The sequence below is a fragment of the Moschus berezovskii genome, chromosome 17 (assembly GCF_049115385.1).
Source record: "Moschus berezovskii isolate FMDL1 chromosome 17, NW_MosBer_1.0, whole genome shotgun sequence".
Classification (NCBI taxonomy): Eukaryota; Metazoa; Chordata; class Mammalia; order Artiodactyla; family Moschidae; genus Moschus; species Moschus berezovskii.
The window spans coordinates 20,225,872-20,241,338 of NC_142476.1; the positions used below are offsets into that span (position 1 = coordinate 20,225,872).

At 50.7% G+C, this 15,467-nt stretch overlaps 2 long non-coding RNA genes across 2 annotated transcripts; one reads left to right on the forward strand and one right to left on the reverse strand.

Annotated features, from left to right (window-relative positions):
* Window positions 1–7,593: 7,593 nt before the first annotated feature.
* Window positions 7,594–9,991, forward strand: LOC148775080 (uncharacterized). Its single transcript, XR_016039465.1, has 3 exons — window positions 7,594–9,067; window positions 9,185–9,302; window positions 9,916–9,991. It is a non-coding gene; the product is annotated as an uncharacterized LOC148775080 (long non-coding RNA).
* Window positions 9,912–13,637, reverse strand: LOC148775081 (uncharacterized). Its single transcript, XR_016039466.1, has 2 exons — window positions 13,288–13,637; window positions 9,912–10,471 (listed from the first exon to the last, which is right to left on the reverse strand). It is a non-coding gene; the product is annotated as an uncharacterized LOC148775081 (long non-coding RNA).
* Window positions 13,638–15,467: the final 1,830 nt, after the last annotated feature.

A 15,467-nucleotide genomic window follows, 5' to 3' on the forward strand; every position in this document is an offset into this window, starting at 1 on the left:
TGCCTTCATTGGGGAAGGTGATTATAATTATGTTGTTTATCCACTTAGGCACACTGGATCTCAGCCACCTCAGGGACTTCCTTTTAATTTGTTTGTCTCCTTTTGTTAATTGGATAAGATCAGTGAAATGAGGTGTCTCTTATGGAAGTGCCTGCTCACTGCAAATGCACCAGTGTGGGATACTCTGGGATTTGCCAATAACAAAGAGATACAGAGAAGAATCCACACTTCTCCCCTGCCCATTGCACTGGAGAAAGTGCAGCTGCTACTTTACGTCAGGAAATAATCCGTTTCTTTTAAGGGCTCACAAGGTACTCTGATTTCCCAGTGTTTTAATCCATCCCATGTTTTTCGACCTACAGTAGTAATCGGGCTACAGCATGGTTATCAAGTAGGACATTTATTCAGCCATCTATGACTATCTTTTTGGGCTCCAGAATCACTGCAGATGGTGACTGCAGCCATGAAATTAAAAGGCGCTTACTCCTTGGAAGGAAAGTTATGACCAACCTAGACAGCATATTAAAAAGCAGAGACATTACTTTGTCAACAAAAGTCCATCAAGTCAAGGCAATGGTTTTTCCAGTAGTCATGTATGGATGTGAGAGTTGGACTATAACGAAAGCTGAATGCCGAAGAATTGATGCTTTTGAACTGTGGTGTTGGAGAAGACTCCCCTGGACTGCAAGGAGACCCAACCAGCCCATCCTAAAGGAGATCAGTCCTGAGTGTTCATTGGAAGGACTGATGTTGAAGCTGAAACTCCAATACTTTGGCCACCTGATGCGAAGAGCTGACTCATTTGAAAAGACCCTGACACTGGGAAAGATTGAGAGCAGGAGGAGAAGATGAACGGCAGAGGATGAGATGGTTGGATGGCATCACCTACTCAATGGAGATGAGTTTGGGTAAGCTCCGGGAGTTGGTGATGGACAGGGAGGCCTGGAGTGCTGCTGTCCATGGGGTCACAAAGAGACACGACTGAGTGACTGAACTGAACTGAATGCTTTCATTCAGCCCTGGAGTTGAATTGAGCACCTACTTTGGGTTGGAAGTTAGATAGTCCTTGATATTAAAGTTATTTATGATTGGTTAGAAACCGTAGTTTGGAGATTAAAAATGAAGGCTCTGAAGTAAAGCCAGGGTTGGAGACAGGCTTTCTGAAGACTACAGCTAACACAGTTTGGGGGCCTCTTTAAGAAAAAGAACACACAGTCATGAACACAAAATTAGGCACAGGGCCTTACAAGGGGCCGGGTAAGTGAAACATCAGCTCATGCATTTCTCAGAAGCCCCTCTGAGCTAGGCACACTTAGATTTAAACCCCAGCTGTGTGATCTTGGGCAAGGGGCTAAACTGCTCTCTGCCCGCATCCTCATTTGTGAAATGAGAAAAATGATGAGGTGATAAGATACACTTTATGGTAGTGTGGGGAGGGCTAGCCCAGTGTCTGACCTGTGAGAGGTGTACAAAAATTGTTAGCTATTATTCAGGGTGTCATTATGAGCTTTCATCCCAGTAGGATTTCATACCCACAAAACCCAGCTTCCTGTGCAGAATTTAGGGAACAGAATGAAGTCCAGTTTCATACATTCCTGTTAATCCAGCTTCTAAACTGTGTGAGCACGAAGTTCAGCCTTGCTGGCTACAGCGATGGACAGCAGGCATTCCTGCCTCTGTTTTAAACTCTCCTTGCCCCGAGGGCTGATTCATTCTGAGGTCATAAAGCATTTATCTTCCAAAACAGTGTATTAATATCTAATTGTGCAATTAAACCGGACCTGTCTAGTTCTGCTTTCCTTGAGTTAAATATGTTCATTCAGCAGAAATGAAAAGGATAAATACAAACAAGTCTTTATTTATTTTCTATTTCAATGTGCAAGGAGGGGGATGGGTGATAATAAAACAAGAAAGGCCACTGGGAAACTATTAAATGACAGCCTTTGTATTTGCACAGCACATTCCTCTGATTTTGATGCCACGATGTCCATATGAAGTAGGTGAATATATGCTTCCATGTTGTCGTTTACAGATTTTTTTCTTTTCTTTTCCTATTCAGGGTCCCAAACTGCCCTTCCCCTTAACCCTCACCTGACAAAAATAAGTATTTGAATATTCTCTATATCGTAGCTTGTCGTAGACATCAGTCTTAAGAGTCAAGTTCTCACCAGTGCCTTCCTATGAGAGAAGAAGCCTAGGAAAGTGGAAAATAAGATGTAAGTTATCAAAGACCACTGCTGCTTCCTCCTTTTGAAATTTTGTTTTTGAAATCTTAGTGGATTTTGAAGCCTGGGGTATATGAAAGTCTTAAAAACAAACTACAATTATGCTTCAGTTAACTAGGATCAGTGGGAGTTCCAAGGGGTAGCTAGGAGGAGGCAATGATTTAATTATCCCACAATTTTTTTGATAGCCACCTCTCGCCATGCCAAAGAGCCATGCAATCTCAGTAGAATCAGCATGCTTGCTGTATGTGAACATGATTTCATGACAAGCTTCCAGCCTTCCTTCCAGCAGATTGCCAGACCTTAAGTCTCTTCCTTAAGAGGAAGCTATGACTAAAAACTGACCAGAAAAGTATATGAGAATGTCCTCCTAGTAACAGAAGTTTATTGAGTTATCTAATGGTTAACCAGAAAAGCTTGTTTGTTTTAGGCTTTGTAGTAGAAAACCATGCTTATTTGTTTATTCAGTTCTTGCTTTAGTAGCTAGAACAGCCCTAACACATGTTTGTGAAACAGAGCCAAGTCTTATAGCGCAATCCTATTGCTGGTGCAGAGGAGGCATTCAACAAATGTTTGAGAATATAATTAATTAATAAGGTAGGGAGTGAAACAAAGACAGTGTTTAATTAGTTCACTAGTTTACTCTAGTTTTGTCTTTAACTGTGTAACTGACATGAGGCATAAATTACTTGAACATAATAAAAATATATAATTTTTCATAAGTCCCATTGCTTGGACCCTATAAGCTTTCAAGGCATTCCTTATTACTTAGGTTCATTTAAAGTCATCATTCTTTTGGAAGAGATATTGTTTTATAAATATTTACATTCAAGAAACCTCCAAAGATGTCTCAGGAGCTTAAAAAAGACAATAGATGTGAGTCAGAAAAAGAAGTGGTCATCAAATATTCCTCGAGATTCTGCTGTGTGCCAATCTTGGAGGGTTCATTGGTGAGCAGAACAAACATGGACCCTGCCCTACAGAGGTACAACTGAACATAATGTAAACATAATTACAACTTGAAATCAGATTCTAGTAGCCACCTAAGTGGGATTAAGGGGTGCTAATTTAGTTCAGGAGGATTGGACAGATCTCTTTAAAGAATAACATCTAAGTGAGACTTGCTACAAGAATAGTAATTAGTTAACGTAACAAATATTGTCAAGTATTCCCCATAGGGCTTCTCTGATAGCTCAGTTGGTAAAGAATCTGCCTGCAATGCAGGAAACCTGGGTTTGATCCCTGGGTTGGGAAGATCCCTTGGAGAAGGGAAAGGCTTCCCACTCCAGTATTCTGGCCCGGAGAATTCCATGGACTTTATAGTCCATGGGGTTGCAAGGAATTGGACATGACTTAGCAACTTTCACTCACTCACTCATTCCCCATAAAGGAATCAGTCTATGAAAATATCATGAGGGAGGAAGAAATTTGGTACATCCTGGAAATTTTAACAAGCACAGAGATCAAGAGCAAGGTAAGGCAGGGCCAGCTCATGCAGGCCTTGTGGGCCACTTGTAGGAGACTGTTCATTGCCTTTGGTGCTTCCAGTGCCCTCTCTCCGTCCCCAACATGGCCCTGAGCCTGTTTCCTGGAGCTGCAGGTGGGGCTGCCAGCCTCTACTGCCAGGAGCTACAGGGGATGCTGATCCCACCCCCAGCTCAAAGAGTGGCTCCTGATTGGTCCAAGCCAATCAGTAACCAGTATTGTTCTGCTGCTGCTAAGTCACTTCAGTCGTGTCCGACTCTGTGTGACCCCATAGACGGAAGCCAACCAGGCTCCCCCGTCCCTGGGATTCTCCAGGCAAGAACACTGGAGTGGGTTGCCATTTCCTTCTCCAATGTGTGAAAGTGAAAGTGAAGTCGCTCAGTCGTGTCCGACCCTTAGGGACCCCACGGACTGCAGCCTACCAGGCTCCTCCGTCCATGGGATTTTCTAGGCAAGAGTACTGGAGTGGTTTGCCATTGCCTTCTCGTGAGTCTTATTGGGTTAGGAGTATTCACATGATCTAAAATGGCCCAATCAGATTGTAGAGAGAAGTTTAGATTCCTTGACTGGGAAAGCCTTCACTCTCCTGTCCCAGATACTAAGCCAAGGGAGGAGTCTACCCTTACTTAGATCCATCCAGTGCCCAGTGCAGCAGAGAAGAGAAGTGGACAGAACCTGGAATCTAAGGAACATTATTGAGCTGCCGAAATTCAGCCTGAACTCATCCATGTTTCCTTGTTGGTTAAGATCCTTGAATTTACCAATTATTTCTTTTTTTTTTTTTTTTTGCCCAACACTGTGACTTTCCTGTATTTGAGGATCTTATTTTGTAAAACTATGCTAATGTATCTCACACCTGCCTCAAATCTAATTGGTTTAACAGCACTTAACTGAGAATGATTGTAAGATCAATTTGACATGAGTTTTTGTCAAGATGTTCTTGTCTTTCAAAATTGTATCGGCTATTTATGAACCTTTTAATTAAAATTAAAATTTGAATCAGAAAGTAAATTTCCATTAAAAAAATTCTTGAATTTACTCTTCCCTTGGTGTCCCTTGTTTGGACACTACCATCCCAGCTGCCCCATCTCTCTGGTAAATCCTTTGCTGTGCATGCTCAGTCACTCAGTCATGTCTGACTCTTTGTGACCCCATGGACTGTAGCCCACCAGGCCCCTCTGTCCTTGGGACTCTCTGGGCAAGAATACTGGAGTGGGTTGCCGTGCCCTCCTCTTTTCTTTGCTGGATCTCCTTAAACCGTGGTTGTTCTGGAAGTTTCCTCTGAACTTCTCTCCACATTTTCTCCCTGGGAGATCTCACCATTCCTATGGTCTCCTTCTTCACGTAAGGGTCTGCTCACCAAGTGTTAGCCTTTCCTTATGACATCTCCACATGACTGACGGTACGTACCTCCAGTACACTTGCTGGTAATGCAAATAAGTTCTACACTGACGTAGTTTCTCTTTAGAATCCGAAGCTACTCCTGATTTCCCGACTTCAGAAATACTTCCTCAAAATGTGTATAAAGAGCCAGTGGGTGTCTCCCAGAGCCCAAGAACAGGAAGTACAAGCAGAATGCTGACAGCCTTCAGGGATCTAGGCCGTGGTTCCCAGGCACATTCTCGGAAGCCATATCTGCATATGCTACGTGTTTCTTCATACTGCAGACTTCTTCCTGTTCTCCTTGGTCCGTGTAGAAGAATGAGGCCAGTAGCAGATCATAAACTCGCCTATCCTATCTTCACCCTCCCAGAGAGAGACAGACCCCACTTTCTCAGCTCTAGTGCCAAGCTGAGGAGAAGTTCTGATGGACCCACTTCAGGTCAGGTGCCCCTAGCCAGGGAATGGTATGTTAGCCCAGTGGCCTCTACTGTGACTGCGGAGGGATGGTGGGGAGAGGGCAGCTCCCGGAAGGAGGGAAGGGTCCATTCCTAGAAATGGGAGGAGGGCTAGGCCACCAAAACGATGGGGCTCCAGGACAAGGGCCCCTCCCTGCGAGTGAGGGGACCACTCTCAGAGAAGGGGTTAAGTAGATGGGGCAGGAATCCAAAATTTTAACCAGGTCAGAGATCTTGCGGTCATTTTTGACTTCTTCTCTGCCACCACCCACCCACTTCCCTCATGCCTAATAAGACACTCCATTTACTTCTTTCAAAATACTTCCTAGTTGCCCCCCCACCCGCGTCTTTCCTCTTTGACTTGGATTTCCTGGTTTCAGTCCTCATTGCCTAACCTCCGGCTTTCTCTGATGACCCCGTTGGTTTGCCAGACTTTCCCTTCTCCCAACCGTTCTACAATCAGGCTAATCTTCCTAAAATACCACCTGGAAGAGCTTGCATCTCAGGGCTGAAACACTCCAGGGTCACATGGCTGCCTGGGCTTCCCAGGTGGCGCTGGTAGTAAAGAACCCGCTTGTATGATGTAAGAGACGCAAGTTTGATCCCTGGGCCGGGAAGATCCCCTGGAAGGGGATATGGCAACCCACTCCGGTATTCTTGCCTGGGGAATCCCATGGACAGAGGAGCCTGGTGAGCTATGGCCCCTAAGGTTGCAAAGAGCTGGCTGCTGCTGAAGCAACTTAGCACTCTGGCATGCACCTGGCTGCCCATAGAGGAAAGTCCGACCAGCTGGCTAGTCCAGATGGTCTCCAGCTGTAATCAGCATCCTTGATGCCTTCTCAGCACCTGTGACCACCAAAGTCTTTCCACGGCATCTCCTAGCCACATACTCAGGGTGTGCTTTTACCCACCCCCAGCCTCACAAGTGGGGCGCAAGTGGCTTAAGCCCCAAAATGATGCCCCATCAGCCTGGTCCCAGTGACTGGTTGAGGGAAAGCTGTGGAGATAGGTCCTCACCAGCCACTATATTTTCCAGACCAGCCTCATTGGCTCAGGAAATGGTCTGTGAGCCCAGATGACCCACCAGAGTGAACCATGTCAGGCGGAGGCACAGAGGCCCTTTTTGTTCCTCTTGGACATGCATAGAGAAGCTAATACAGTTCTAGGTGCTGCTACCAGCCACCTTCATTCTCAAGAATATCTGAAAGCAGGGCGATTTGCCTAAAATCAATTTCCTGGAAGCCAATTTCTGAATCAAATTTAAAAATATATGCATTTTCATTGACAGTTTTAAAAGAGAATATTCCTTCAATTATGTTTTTGGCAGATTGCCTTGGAGCCAGGCCGGTGAGTTTAGGATGACGCCTCCTTCAGGAGAAGAATGGAAAGGTGCTGATGTAAGGTTGTTGCTGTGGCCTTTGAACTCTGGATCCGGCCTTGCCTGAAGTCTGCCATGGGGTGCCAGCTTTTCCCAAACAGAAGCCAGTCCAGTCCTGCTGCGTTTAACCCAGATTTGGCAGGGTTTTCTGTGAGGAGCAACTAGAAGCATCCTGGTACAATGTATCTTTCTGAATGTTTCCAAATTCTGGTCTGTGAGACTTCTGGATCCCTGGCTCCAACCACACCCGTGTTCTCCCGTTTCCCCAGATATTCCCCAGGCTTTTCCGTTGCCAGCACTGTTCTTGCGACATCCCTCCCTCCCAGTGCTCGCCTGTCCCGGCTCCTCCTGGCCTTCCAGAGAATAACCTCTGTCCTCTCCTCGGGCTGCTCCAGCCCCCCAAGCCCGAGCCTCTCCAGCTGTTTTGGTCCCAAGAATCAGAGACTCATCTAAATCCCTTCAGAAGGCGAGGCAGCCCCCGGGCGTGCCTTCCCGTCTGCTCTCACGCGGCCTCCCGGCTGGCCTTCTCCTGATGGTTTCTGCGCCACGTGTCCACTCTGCTCCCATCCGTTAGCTCAGTTGTTGTTCCCTTGTAACATCCGTGGACATTCACCCTCCCCGCCGAGCCCCCTCCAGAGCCCTGCTTCTCCCTTGGTGGGGGGGGGGGTGGTGGTATTCTTTCTGCTTCTGCTTCTTCAGCCACTGTCTCATTTTCTCCATGGGTCCAATCCAGATTTCCTAGAGAGACTCTATTGGAGTAAGTAATCTTACTTCCTGGGGCACGCTGGGTCCCTGGCTAGCCTCCGCTTGGCGGGTTATGGTCCTAATGCCGCAGCCCAGTGACAGCTTGTATAGTCCCATTGTTCCCTTCCATAGCGCTGAATAGTGTTCAAGCACCTGGGAGCTGGGAGCTGAATTGTTCCCACTCCAGCAGTTAATCCTGAACCCCCCGCACCCCCAGGTCCCTAGTGATACTCCCCTGTCCAAGATGACAGTGCCCTGCCCCCCTCCCCACTCCCTGCTGGCGGCCAGCGAAGCAGCAGGCTGTCTAAGGGCCACGTGAATGCTCCCAACCACCTCCTGAGGCAGGAAGGGGCAGGTTGGTCCACTTGCAAGATGGAGACGTGAACACAGAAGACTTCTTTGGGGGTCACACAGGTCTTGCTGATTGCTGGGAGCTAGGGAAGCACCAAAGTCACTTCCAAGTCCAAGGCTCACCTCCCTCTGCCTGTCTCCCCATCACCCCCACCCCAGTAAAGCAAGCCCCTTCTTCATTACCCAGACCCCTGCTCAGCACTCTCATTCCATCCCCGGAGACTTCTGAATCCTGACTTCAACGAAAAGGTGGTGGAGGAAAAGGGAAGAGCTGGGGGCCAGAGGGAGGTGGACAGGGAATCCAGGGTTCAGCTGACAGTGGCTGAAGGTGGAAGGCTGCCTCTGGCCCATAAAAGCCACACGCTGGCCTGTTTTCCCCAGGCAGGAATGCACCTGCCAGCGAGTGACAGGAGCTGTGAGCGAAGCTTTCTAATGGTAAGGGATGGGGATGGCTTCTGGGGGAAAGAGAACCCCCTCTCCTCCCCTCTGCCCCTTGTTAGTCCGCCAGTCCATCTCCTGACCCACTGGGCTCCACTTCTGTCTTCTCAGAGCTACGTTTTCTGAGTAGGCACAGAGCATGAGCTAGGATGGTCAGGACTGCAAGAGCCCTTGAAGCTCGTCTTGTCCATCACAATCTTTTACAGAGTTGAAGAAACTGAGGCCCAGAGAGGGTCCTGTCTTGACCAAAGGCACACAGCTAAGGAGCAGTGAAGTCGAGCCAAGAAAAAAAAACACGGTGCTCTGGACTGCCTCTTATTCCCCTGCCCCTCTAAAAGGCTACCTCAGAGAGCGCGCCGGCCACTTCCCAACACTGTGTCCAAGAAGTTGGACCTCCTCTGAGCTCCTCAGGCCTGCCCAGGGTCCTCCATCTGCCCTGCCCTGCCACAGATTCTGCTCCACCCAGGGACAGCCTTCCTGTAGCAGACGATGCCCCTGAAGCTGGCTGCGCTGTCTGGCTGTGGTCAGCGTAGGGTACGGGAGATAGAGCAGGCGAGGTTCAGAAAAAGGAGACCGGCGCTTTACAGGAACAGATCACCTTTAATGAGGTGAGAAGGGGCTGCAGTCAGATTGGTGAGCTGCTGCACTAACCCAAGGAAAGAATAAGTATATATCGGCATATATGTGGAAAGCTACTGTCTAACGGGGGCCTGTTCTTCTCCAAGGTGGTTCTCAGTAGTTATCTCTTAAATGGCTGGGGCAAGGAACTCTGGAGATCGGCCAGAGGCTGGACCAGCTGGGAGCTGGGCATAATCAACCTTAATGTCCATTTTTTTTCTTCAGGTGAGAGAGTTCTTTGTTTTGCATAGAATGGTGGGGAGCACCCGGAGGGGAGTTTTAACTCCAGGCTATTTTGAGCCGTGTAACTTTCCTTCAGTCGGGGAGGCTGCCTTGGGCACCATGGCCCACCTGCCATGCACAGGCCGGGTGCCCTCTGGGCTCTGCGGCCGGTATGCCAAGCGGGCCCACAGAGCCCCCCCATAGGCAAACCCAGCCCTGCTGGCTGGCACTGTGGCTTTCTGCCCCCGTGGCTCCCTGCCCTCTGCCGGGGTTCGTCCTCTCGCTCACCTGCTCCATGTGTGGGGGGCCTCGAGGAGCCCTCTGCCAGCCCCTGCAGAGGCCCGCTCCCACACCTGGCTCTCTGGCCAGAACGGACAGGCCACTATTTTGAAGTCTGGACAAATGTAGACGGGACAGAACGGACCTTCCAGAGCCCTGCACCCGCACCCACGGCTATCGGCTATCGGGCTATCGCGGCTCAGCGAGGAGCAGGCTGCTGGGGTGGGGCCCGGGGTGCGGGGCAGGCCTTCAGGGCTCGCCGTCACGCGGTCTCAGAAACGGCCGGGATGAGAGTCCCAGGAAAAGGCTATTAATAGGCCTCCTTCCACACGCTCAGCTTTCCGGGGCTGGAGCGGTGTGAGTGAGTCAGCAGATGATGAACGCGGGGGAGCAGACCCGTCGCTCAGCAGGGGAAGGGGAGCTGGGAGCTGTGACACTGCGCTTCTCACCAGCCTCCAGTGCTTCCCGCCGGCCCTCCTCCGAGCACGTGATCCGTTCAGCTAGTGCCTTGCAGACGTTGTCAGTTCCAATCCTGAAACTAGAAAAAAAAAATTTAATAATTTTAATTTATTTACTATTTATTTATTTTTGACTGTGCTGGGTCTTCCTTGCTGCTCGGGTTTTTCTCTAGTTGTGGCGAGCGGGGGGTTCCTCTTTCTCGGTGTGTGTGGGCTTCTCGTTGCGATGACTTATCTTGTTGGGGAGCACGGGGCTCTGGGGCACGTGGGCTCGATGATTTTGGTTCCCGGGCTCTGGAGCGCAGGCTCAGCAGTGCCGGCCCATGAACTTATTTGCTCCGCGGGCGTCTGAGATGTCTTCCCAGACCAGGGGTTGAACCAGTGTCCTCTGCATTGGCAGGTGGGTTCTTTACCACTGAGCCACCTGGGAAATGCCTGAAAGCAGAATTTAAATCAGCAAAAACATCCACAAAGTCCATCTTCCCACTACCCCTCCCGTACTTTCCCTTCGCTGGTTAAGTCAGTGACCAGGGAAGGATCCCCATCCCCTGGGGCAGGGAACGCTGTGTGGGCAGTGTTTACGACCCTCTGCACACCTGCCCACCTGCCGGCTCACTCTGGGAGGAGCTCCCATTGTAGACTCGCCACACATTGTTGAACCCCAGTCCCTGTGACAGGCAATTTTACAGATATCTTCCCATCCTCACGATAACCCTATGAGGCCAAGGTAGTGATAGCTTGCTCTCACAGATGAAGAATCAAAGCTGGGAGATATTAAGCTATTTGCCAAAGGAGCCACAGCCAGTATCACTTATCAAGTGACTCACATAAGCCAGCGGCCTACAGTTTTCTAAGATAAAGGTCCTAGTCTACAGATGAGGCTCAGAGGAACAGAGGCAACCCAGAAAGTGGTATCATGATTTGGTCCTGGGTCTGCCCCCGCCAACCAGATGACAGCGAAGCAAGGGCGCCAGCTCCAACTCTGCCTCTAAATCCACCACACCTCCTGCCTCTCCAGGAAAGCACTCACTGTGCCCTGATTGAAAGCCCATTAGTCTGGCAGCGTCCAGTGTCAGCACTGGCTGACTGGCCTCTGGACAGACCTCTTGTATCACAAATCACACATTGTCCTCCATCCTCCTGAAAGCCAGGGACCAGGCAGGGCAGATCCCAAAGTGTCCATGTGTGCTTAGCTGCTCAGTCATGTCTGACTCTTTGCGACCCCATGAACATGGACTGTAGCTCGCTGGGCTCCTCTGTCCATGGGGATTCTCCAGGCAAGAATACTGGAGTGGGTTGCTATGCCCTCCTTCAAGGGATCTTCCCAACCCAGGGATCGAACCCAGGTCTCCTGCATTGCAGGTGGATTCTTTACCATCTGAGCCACCAGGGAAGTCCAAGAATACTGGAGTGGGCCACCTATCATGTCTCCAGGGAATCTTCCCAATCCAGAAATCGAACTGGGGTCTCCTGCATTGCAGGCAGACTCTACCAGCTGAGCTACCAGGGAAGCCCAAAAAGCGTCCAGTTAGGAGAGCAAACTTTAAAAGGTTTCCTGAGAATCAAATGTTCTATGTCCAGATTTACCAACTGTAAGCCACTCTTTTGGGTGGCCTAAATCCCGTGGTGATATGAGTGGAACTTGCCATCAGCCCCAGGTTTAAATGAAGCGGCCTTAAATGTAACAGATACAGCATCAACCTGCCAATTTTTATCACATCGTAACAGTTCTGTGGCTTTGGTTGGTAAATTTAGATAGAGGACTATTTGATTCTCGGGAAAGTTGTGTGCTAAAGGGGTAGTGAGGGATCAAAGAAGGGGTCTCAGTGGGTACTTTAACCTCTGCTTTCTAAGAACTTCAAGTGGTGGGAACCCTAACAGGGTACAGAATGGTTTTAACATCAGGGAAAAGGTGTAATAAGACAACACTTCTGAGCCAACCACCCCGTCAGAAATAGCCCTTCTCTTTCCTGTCTTTACTCTGCCTTAGCTTTATCATAGTCTGTTTCTCTAACTCACATGACATTATGTATTAGCATCTTTACTTCCTACCTCCCCTCTCTCCCATAGGAATGTAAACTCTGAAAGAACAAAGACTCTGCCTCTTGTCCACTGCTATTCCCCAGAGGCTGAAACACATAAGAAGCCTTCCATTGGACTTCCCTGGTGGTCCAGTGGTTAAGAATCTGCCTGCCAATGCAGGGGACACGGGTTTGATCCCTGGTCCGGGAAGACACCCCGAATGTCGTGGAGAAACTAAAGCCTGTGTGCAACAACTTCTGAAGCCTGTGCACCATAGGGCCTGTGATCCACAACAAGAGAGGCCCCCACAAGAAGCCCGTGCACTGCAGCTAGAGAGCAGCCCCTGCTTGCCGCAGCCAGAGGAAAGCCCGCACGCAGTAACAGAGACCCAGTGCAGCCAAAACTATAAAATAGTTAAATAAATAGAATTTTTAAAAGAAGCCCTTAGTAAAGGTGTGTTGAAGGAATGAGTGAGTGTTCCCTGCAGGGTCGTTTAACCACGAAGAGATACCCTCCATGCCGGCTTCTCTGGGAGTGGGGATCAGAGTCCCCTTACCCTGGCCTCCCCTCGCCTCAGTGTCAGTCAGATGGAACATCTCCCCAGGCTCTGCTCTTTGAGGAAGAGACAGTGAGCTGGTGCTTATGAAGAGCCCCCTGTTGAGACCTGCTGACCCCTGTGTGCGTGTTAGTTGCTCAGTTGTGTCTGACTCTTTGTGACCCCAGGGACTGTAGCCCTCCAGGTTCCTCTGTGCGTGGGATCCTCCAGGCAAGAGTACTGGAGTGTGTAGCCATTCCCTTCTCCATTTTAAGCCCTGAACAGAGGATTAAAAAAGGCATAGTTTCCACCCCATCTAAGGGAATCCCCATTCTTGAGAGTCTCCCCCTCTGGAGTGTGGCAGTGTCTGAAGCTGGCTATGGAGAGCAGGGAAACTTTCTGGAAAGCACCACTCTCCCCCTAGATGACTATGGGCCCTTCAGCTACCCAGCCCCAGCCTAAGACACAGCCCGCACCCACCCCGCCACAACGCCAATCCTGTTTTGCCCACCAATTCAGATTCCCAGAGCCCCAACCAAATGGCATGTACACGGGGGTACATGTAGTTTGCCCAGGCCTCACGGACAACAAGACACTTGGCAGATAAAAGGGATTCTCCTCGCAAAGGCCTGGGTTGCACAATCCCCCTGAGCTCCCTGGAGTGGGAGGCTAGTCCCTCTGAACTCGCGATTACCACCGTGGAGATGAAAGGCTTCCTGTGGGAGAGAGCCGTCCCTCGGAGCCAAACAACACTGGAGGCTGGCCAGCTGCCATCTTGTCAGGGCCATTCTTGGCAGCCGGGCCGGGTGACTGGCTCCCTCACGGGCCAACCCGCCTGGGGCAAAGTCAAGGCTCCTCGCTGAGCGCAGAGCTGTGGCCTGAGCGCTATCGCGGCCTTCTCAGCTCCAGCCTGGGCCGCTTTGGCGAGAGCAGCTGCCTTGGCATGTCCAATGGAACAGACTGAAGGTCGCAGCTTGCTCACCTTTCCCAAGGCCCCCTGAGGTTTCTGATTCAACTCAGAGGCAAAGGAAGGGCACACTGGGGCACCCGGCTCCGGGGACTGTGAGGGCTGGGGAAGGTCTCTGCCCGAGCTCGCCATGCTTTTCCAACCTGGTCAGCCCCAGGTCTCCTGGCCCCATGCCTGCAAGCTGGCTCAATAGCAAAAGTGTCTGGAGTTCCCGGTAAGAAAGAAGATCCCAGGCCCCACCCTATGAGCTCTGACTAAATACATACGAGGTGTGCAGGCATGCTAAGTCACCTCCATCGTGTCCAACTCTTCGAGACCTCACGGACTGTAGCCCGCCAGGCTCCTCTGTCCATGGGCTTCTCCAGACAAGAATACTGGAATGGGTAGCCATTCCCTTCTCCAGGGGATCCTGCCGACCCAGGGACTGAACCCACGTCTCTTATGTCTCTTGCGTTGGTAAGCATGCTCTTTACCACTGGCGCCACCTGGGGAACTAGGGCCTAGAAATCTGGGTTTTTACAAAATCCCCAGACAGTTCTGACACAGGGCTCTGTGGGCAGCTGTCCTCACCCCCACTTACCTGGAGCTGGGAGGAGCAGAGGTCCCAGTGACTAGGGCTGCGGAAGCAGCTCCCAAGGGGGCCGCTTGGCGTCTGCCACGAGTCTGCCACACTCCTGCTGAAGTCTCCAAAGCCACGTCCAGAATCCTCACAGGATGAGAGCACCTTCATCCAGAGAGGCAGAAACTGCCTACGCCCATAGGGGTATGTCCCTGCGGTTGGCTCCAAGGAGCCCCCCAGAGTCCCACGATGTGCAGTGACCCCCAAAGTGTGCTCTGTGCCATGGGATCACGCACACTCATGTGATGAGCCAGAGGGGGCAGACAAAGGCTGGGAGCTGTGTGTCCTTTTAACCAGAAAGGATTCTCTCTCTAGGGAAATGAGAAACAGCTCCTGAAGCCCAAAGCTGGACCCGCTGGAAACATGGCCTCTCTGTCTCATCAACCCTCATTGCTCCAGGATGGCATAAGGACCAATTTAAAATCGACAGGCTACAGGGTGGGGGGGCCTCCTTACACACTCACACCCACCACTCATAAAGAGTACACAGCCTCATTCACCTGCATGTACCTCACACACTGACATACACGTTCACGTGCTCACACTCACACTCGCACACTGCAGACACACACTCACACACACACTCACAAACTGAGCAGGTGGCAGGTGTCTAGAGCCGAAGCAGGACCTTGTCCCTGGTTGTTTCCAAGCATGTGGAGGAAATAGACTCTGCCCTCTCCTGCCCTCGGGAGGCAGAGGAATTTCCCTGAGGGCCTCCCTACTCCAGCGGGGCAGGGAGGGGCCCGCCTTGGGAGGCCAGCCTGGGCCCCCTCCAGAAATCTCTTCAGAGCCGCCCTTTCTTCCCCTTGGCCTCCCCTGCCACCCCCTGGGGCTCCCTTGGGGCCCAGGTTGGGGTGGACACCCCTGCAGTCCTCAGTCTGCAGGGTTGGGGTTGCCTGGGGTTGCTGGGCAGGGAGAGATGGAGCTAGGGAAGAGGGAAGGGCAGACTTCTCAGGGGAAACTGGCAAAGCGGGAGGAGCTCCCCAAGTCAGTGCTCTTTTCTTGAAGACAATTCTTTTCATCATAAGGACAGAGGGTCTGGGTCTCTGGGGAGCAATATCCCCGAGTCTCCACTGTAGTCCATGCTGCCCACACCCCGTAACCACGAGCCCGGTGGAACTCTCCAGCCTGATTAGCCAGAGACCCAGGGCTTCCCGGTGTTTGGCAAACAAGCCCCTCCAAGCTTTTCAACAAGGAGGCCCAGGAAACCTACCCACCACCCTCCTGGGTCCTCCCAAGAGCCTCCCATAAACAGAGCTTTGTAACCTTTGTTATCGCTGGGCCTCCT